Source organism: Giraffa tippelskirchi, chromosome 10 (assembly GCF_054371585.1).
Source record: "Giraffa tippelskirchi isolate mGirTip1 chromosome 10, T2T-mGirTip1v1.2.pri, whole genome shotgun sequence".
Taxonomy (NCBI): domain Eukaryota; kingdom Metazoa; phylum Chordata; class Mammalia; order Artiodactyla; family Giraffidae; genus Giraffa; species Giraffa tippelskirchi.
Genome location: NC_137284.1, coordinates 25,186,853 through 25,193,745, shown reverse-complemented (window position 1 = coordinate 25,193,745; position 6,893 = coordinate 25,186,853). Strand labels below are relative to the sequence as shown.

At 37.6% G+C, this 6,893-nt stretch overlaps 2 long non-coding RNA genes across 5 annotated transcripts in view; one reads left to right on the top strand and one right to left on the bottom strand.

The window, feature by feature from the left end:
* Positions 1–3,035: 3,035 nt before the first annotated feature.
* Positions 3,036–4,567, bottom strand: LOC145523461 (uncharacterized). The gene is made up of 2 exons (XR_014066584.1): positions 4,430–4,567; positions 3,036–3,786 (listed from the first exon to the last, which is right to left on the bottom strand). It is a non-coding gene; the product is annotated as an uncharacterized LOC145523461 (long non-coding RNA).
* Positions 4,568–4,997: 430 nt separating this feature from the next.
* Positions 4,998–6,893, top strand: part of LOC145523457 (uncharacterized) — a 245,234-nt gene continuing 243,338 nt past the window's right edge. For 3 of the 4 annotated variants that reach the window (XR_014066571.1, XR_014066574.1, XR_014066572.1), the window contains exon 1: positions 5,005–5,541. This is a non-coding gene — a long non-coding RNA (uncharacterized LOC145523457). Of the gene's footprint in view, positions 5,542–6,893 lie in introns of all 4 variants that reach the window. The other variant, XR_014066573.1, reaches the window with a different exon arrangement.

The following is a 6,893-nucleotide window of genomic DNA, read 5'->3' as shown; positions in this document are numbered from 1 at the left end:
GATTTCCTTTACGATAGACTGGTTTGATCTCCTTGCAGTCCAAGGGACTCTCAAGAGTCTTCTCCAAAACCACAGTTCAAAAGCATCAATTCTTCGGTGCTCAGTTTCCTTTATAGTTCAAATCTCACATCCATACATGACTAGTAGAAAAACCATAGCTTTGACTAGATGGACCTTTGTTGGCAAGGAAATGTCTCTGCTTTTTAATATGCTGTCTAGATTGGTGATAATTTTCTTCCAAGGAGCAATCGTCTTTTAATTTCATGGCTTCAGTCACTATCTGCAGTGCTTTTGGAGCCCCCCAAAATAGTCTGTCACTGTTTCCATTGTTTCTCCATCTATTTACCATGAAGTGATGGGACCGTATGCCATGATCTTAGTTTTGTGAATGTTGAGTTTTAAGCCAACTTCTTCATTCTCCTCTTTCACTTTCATCAAGAGGCTCTTTAGTTCTTCTTCACTTTCTGCCATAAGGGTGGTGTCATCTGCATATCTGAGGTTATTGATATTTCTCCCTGCAATCTTGATTCCGGCTTGTGCTTCATCCAGTCCAGCATTTCTCATGATGTACTCTGTATATAAGTTAAATAAGCAGGGTGACAGTATACAGCCTTGACGTACTTCTTTCCCAATTTGGAACCAGTCTGTTGTTCCATGTCCAGTTCTAACTGTTGCTTCCTGACCTACATACAGATTTCTCAAAAGGCAGGTCAGGTGGTCTGGTATTCCCATCTCTTTCAGAATTTTCCAAAGTTTGTTGTGAGCCACACAGTCAAAGGCTTTGGTGTAGTTAATAAAGCAGAAGTAGATATTTTTCTGAAACTCTCTTGCTTTTTTGATGATCCAATGGATGTTGGCAATTTGATCTCTGGTTCCTCTGCCTTTTCTAAATCCAGCTTGAACATCTGGAAGTTCACGGTTCACATGCTGTTGAAACCTGGTTTGGAGAATTTTGGACATTACTTTGCTAGTGTGTGAGATGTGTGCAATTGTGCAGTAGTTTGAGCATTCTTTGGCATTGCCTTTCTTTGGGATTGGAATGAAAACTGACTTTATCCAGTTCTGTGGCCACTCCTGAGTTTTCCAAGTTTCCTGGCATACTGAGTGCAGCACTTTCACAGCCATCATCTTTTAGGATTTGAAATAGCTCTACTGGAATTCCGTCACCTCTACTAGCTTTGTTTGTAGTGATGCCTCCTAAGTCCCACTTAACTTTGCCTTCCCAGATGTCGGGCTCTAGGTGAGTGATCATACCCTCATGATTATCTGGGTCGTGAAGATCTTTTTGCATAGTTCTTCTGTGTTTTCTTGCCACCTCTTCTTAATATCTTCTGCTTCTGTTAGGTCCATGCCATTTCTGTCCTTTATTGTGCCCATCTTTGCATGAAACATACCCTTGATATCTCTAATTTTCTTAAAGAGATCTCTAGTCTTTCCTATTCTATTGTTTTCCTCTATTTCTTTGCACTGATCACCAAGGAAGCCTTTCTTATCTCTCCTTGCTATTCTTTGGAACTCTGTATTCAAATGGGTATATATTTCCTTTTCTCCTTTGCCTTTAGCTTCTCTTCTTTTCACAGCTATTTGTGAGGCCTCCTCAGACAACCATTTTGCCTTTAGCATTTCTTATTCTTGGGAATGGTCTAAGGAATAAATGGGGATAGTGGAATAAACAGTGTATTGTTCAAACTTAAGGTACAGAAGAGTTTATTCTCAACATGTTTGAATATTTTCTTTTTAAAATAAGGTAAACAGAAGAATGAACTTTAACAAAATAGGTTTTAGGAAAAAAAGATGGCTGCCCCATTGCTTTCAAGTGAAATTCCTGAGTAACCTAAATGGAAGATCCCAAGGATTTCCATACAGGGATAAGCACAGTGTAACTGCACTTATAGTGGAGCCCTTTCTTTTCTCTCCTTTGAGGTTTTGTTGCCTTTTTTTCTGGAATAAGACTGATCCATGTCTCTGACTAGCTCATGTTCTAACTCTGAAACTTTGAGCATAATTTCTTAACAAACATGCTCTCTAGGTTCCTCATCAATTAAAGGGAGATAATATTGGGTTGGCAAAAAAGTTCATTCAAATTTTTCAGTAAGATGTTATGGAAAAACCCAAAAGATCTCTTTTACCAACTTGATAAAATATATGTCACACTAGGACTTTACAAGGGTAAAATATTTTCAAAGTGTGTAGAGTAATGCTTGGTCTAGCAAGTGCCGTGTTGGAAGAGGATCCCAGAAATACACTGGGGGCTTCATGTTATTGGGTTAAATATTCTTTATTTTCAGGCATTTTTATCTACATGTAAACCTACATATCTTGCTAAAATTTTAAACCTGTATCATTAAGCTTTTCATCATCAAATCATTATGCAGATATAATAAGAACATTGTAATAAGTGTTCTATTCATCAAAAGTCTTCTGATTAGTTCAAGTATAATATAAATATTAACTCTTTAAATCTGTAGCATACCTTCAAAGGGCTTTCCTAGTGGCTCAGATGGTAAAGAATCTGCCTGCAATGCAGGAGACTGGGGTCAGGAAGATCCCCTGGAGAAGGGCATGTCTATCCACTCCAGTATTCTTACTTGGAGAATTCCAAGGACAGAGGAACCTGTGGGCTACAGTGTATGGGGTTGCAAAAGTTGTACACAACTGAGTGCCAACACTTTCACTTTCATACCTTCAACTAAGAGAGCCAAGATTTTTTATCACCTTTCTATACCCAGTGTCACAGAGAGGTCAAGTGCATCATCCAAGGTCATGTAATAGGACCGTTTTCACTCTGTTGAATCTTTCAACAAAGATTGCATAAATGATATTACTATTATTTAATAAGATTCTTGTTTTTCTTTCCCAAGATGATAACTCTTTGGGAGAGTGATTTCTTTATATTTATTTTTTTAACAACAATGCCATGGCTGTTGCTTCCTAGACATTCTCTAAAGGCCCTAATAAATGTGTATGTGTGTGTGAGAGAGAGAGAGATTGAGAGAGAGAGGGAGAAAGGGAGAAAATTGTGTTATAAAATGAAATAGAAAAATATTTATATCTTTATTACACATCTGTGCGATCTTCATAAGGGTCTCAAAAGTCACTTTCAATAATGAGAAAATAAGAGCAGTAACCCAGCTAGAAAATTTATCTGAAAAGATAAGGGAAGTAGCTTATTTGCAGCAATGGCAGAATCCATTGGATAAGTGTCTTGTCAATGTTGAAAATGTTGTTCATTTAAATAAATTTTACATTCCCAAAATAAAAGGGAATAAATAATTTCAAAATGAAGTTATAGATAAGGGATTTAATATCTGAAAAGACGACAGGCCTAGCAAGATTGAGAACATCTAAGCAAATGTAATTTTCAACATATGATTGTGCTGTTAAGATCTGGAAAGGTTAAATTCAGAAGAGTCCATGCGGAAAGTGAAAAGTTCTTAGGTCAGAGTCTTATCAAGCAACACAAGAATGTATTAGGAGTATCTCAGGCATTGTCTATGGAATTAGCTTCTTTTTTTCCTTGGGGTAAATGCTTTGGGTGCTGAGGGTTTTTTTTTTTCTGTTTCTCACAGTTCTAGATACAGAGGATTTATCTTCAAGGAGTTGCTTTGTCTCTTTCAGCATCCTTGGGTAACTTCAAAGAATATAGAAGAATCTCAGGAGATTTGGGGGGCCACTTACATTTAGTGTAAAATGAGAATCTGTGTGCCTACCCATGCAAGATTTCCCCCAAAGATGTCTAACACAGAATGTTTTGTTGATTTCCCAAATCCTCGTCCATTTCTGACCCTGTCAATAGAAAAAGAGAGTGACGTTTCAGGTTCTGTTTATTCAGTACCCTTATATTATTACCATCACATTATCATCCCAAAATCCATGCTGACAATAATCATCCAAAATATCAATGAGTTATCTTGTGCCAGAGGTGGTACTTAACATTTTACATCTAATGTGTAACTTAATCATCCTGAATACCTTAAAATCATGTGCTATTGTTCCCATTTAACAGCTGAGCAAACTGAGCCTTTGACAGATTAGATAACATGCCAGGTTTATACATCAACAACAGCCAAAGCTTGAATATGACTCCAGGTAGTTTCACTGCGGAGCTGATGGCCTAATACTGGCTAGTTTAGCCATCTAAGATGTGTTGGGCTGTTACTATATTCTTGGCACTATTGTGAGCCCTTCACATGTATTAACTTATTTAACTCTTCCCCCAAACATGGCAAGACAAATCTAATAGTATTCTCATTTTACAGATAAGGAAATAGAGACACGGGAGAAAAAAGTCTTTCTTTTGTGGGAGGGCAGGGTTCTACAGTTCGTAAGTTGAGGCAGGATTCATATTCACAACTTCTTTTTCCAAAGCCATGGGTCAGTTCTAAATATTAACCATCTCTGAATATGTCATTACTGTAGATACACTTACTTTACATGCCAAATACAGTAGATATGAGACTCAATGGAGTAAAAAACTCCATTGAGTGCGAATGGAAAAGAACATTCCTTAGACAGGTCTTAGCTGCCTCCATAGAAGAGTCTTCGAGAGATCCAGGCATCCAACTACAGAAAAAAGCCCTCGTGCCCGAAGGACTTATGAAGAATAGAATACAGAATTTAAAAGAACTATGACTCTATAATGCATCACCATGTTCCTAAAGTACATGGTTCTCATCCAAAAAATTTTGTAGCTACATATGGTGATGAATGTTAACTGGACTTATTGTGATGATCACTTTGTAACATACACAAATTTAGAATCATAATGTCATACACCCGAAGCCAATATAATGTTATGTCAATCATACATCAGTTAAAAAATAAAGAAAAAAAAGTAAAGAAATACAAAGGCTCTGCAATACATCATCATGTTGCTAAAATACCTGATTATCATCAGCATACAAGCAAGCACTCACTGTAAGTTCATTCTAAGAATGCTCAGGATGGAGACAATTTACACATGAACAGCCACTGAATGCTCGGTGGCTGTGAGGATTGTTATGTAGAGAAGGGCTCTGCGGACTCATCAGACATCACAGGGAAAGATGTCTGTGAGGCTTACCTGAGTACCATCACTGAGCATCATAGGATGAGGAACTGGAAGGAGGGCTGTTTCTATCACGCGTGTCACTATCTCTTCTTTAAACATCCAGACTGCCAAAATCACTACTAATCCCTGATGTTCTGCATATGGCTGGTTCCATTTAATTCTCTATCATCTTTCTCAATGGAGTAGCTTCATGAACCTCTTAGTGCTTTCACCAGTATAGTTCAGAGAAATTTCCTCGCCAAGTCAAAAACCTTCCCAGTGTTTGGAACTTCCATACACTTCAGTCTGGTTTCCAGTCTAAGAGATACAGCTCAACTCCCACTATTCAGAGGGAAGGTCATTGAACCATCAAATTATGAGCTCTGGTTAGGTACAGTTTTCTATAATCACTCAGATGAGCCTTTGTCTCTCATTTCATCCCCTGATGGCCGCCAGACCTGGCTTGGAAGCTGATGAAAATAGACTTGTAAGAGTCAGCTGTGCTACTAAAGGTATTGGCCTATCAATATACAAACCTGTCCTGTATTGGCTATATATATGTGACATACGTGTTAAAGATAGATAAATGATAGATAGATTTTAGATCTTTTATGGAATTGTAGAACTAGAGGAGATACAACATAGAAGCAAAAAGGGATAAGGAAAGAGAACTAATATGGAGTATCTATCATATACCAAAAAAAAAATCTGCTATATTCTTTCTATATCATGTCCAGTGTTCACAGTAATTCTGTGAAGTTAGAGTCAGGAGCACGGTCACTGGAGCCACACCATTTGGGCTTGAATCCTACTCACGGTATTTAACTAGTATTATGACTTTGAGCACATGCATTAACCTTATTATATCTCAGTTTCCTCATCTGAAAAATGTGGATAATAATGCTACCTACCTCTCAAGGTTATTGAGTTCTTAAAAGAGGGTCTGGTTTGTATTACGCATTAAATGAATGTTAAGTATTGATTTTATTATGCTGGATTTTGCCGGTATTCACAAAGAATAGTGGTGACGAATGCTGACTGAATTTCAAAGAAGGGAATCTGTAATGATTCAAAAACATTCCTGAAAATTCAATTAAGAATTTACATTATCTCGCCTTGTGTTACTTACTGGCCATCCATTCATCAAATATCATTGAACACCTACTATGTGCTGGGCACGTGGAATACATTAGTGACTAAAAGGAAACAAAGATCTCTACCTTTTGGGAGGTGGTATTCAACCTAAAATGCTGGTGAAGGCAAATAGTAATCCATACTGATAGTAAATAAGTAAAGTCTGTATTACATTGTAAAATAAACGATTGTTATAGAAAACAATAGAGCAAGGTGATGAAATCCAGAAGAGCAGGTAAAGTGCAGGTAGAGATTGTAATAGTCATGTGGTTGAGAGAAATCAGAGACAAATGACACTTTTTCATTCAAACATCTGCCTGGCCAATAGTAAATGCCCCAGTTGATGATTGCTAAGCTTAGCTAAACTTTGAAGAAGTAAGGAAATCTGTCTGCTTGTTATAGTAGGATGGAATTAAAGAAATCTGAGCTTGAATACCGGTTACAGAACTTAATTAGCGTGTGGCCTCGGGAGAGTCTTTGAATCTCAATTATTCCATCCATAGAGAGAAATAATAACATCTACAATGCAGAGCTGCTAAGAGGATAAATAAGATAATTTATGTGAAATGATTTTCTCAGTGCTCACTGAGTGTTCTCTGGCCACAGTTAATGATAGACATAGCCTTGTGCTCTTGTTGTTGCTCAGTCGCTAAGTCACTAAGTCATTATTGTCTGACTCTTTGACACCCCACGGGCTGTAGCATGCCAGGTTCCCCTGTCCCTCACTAAT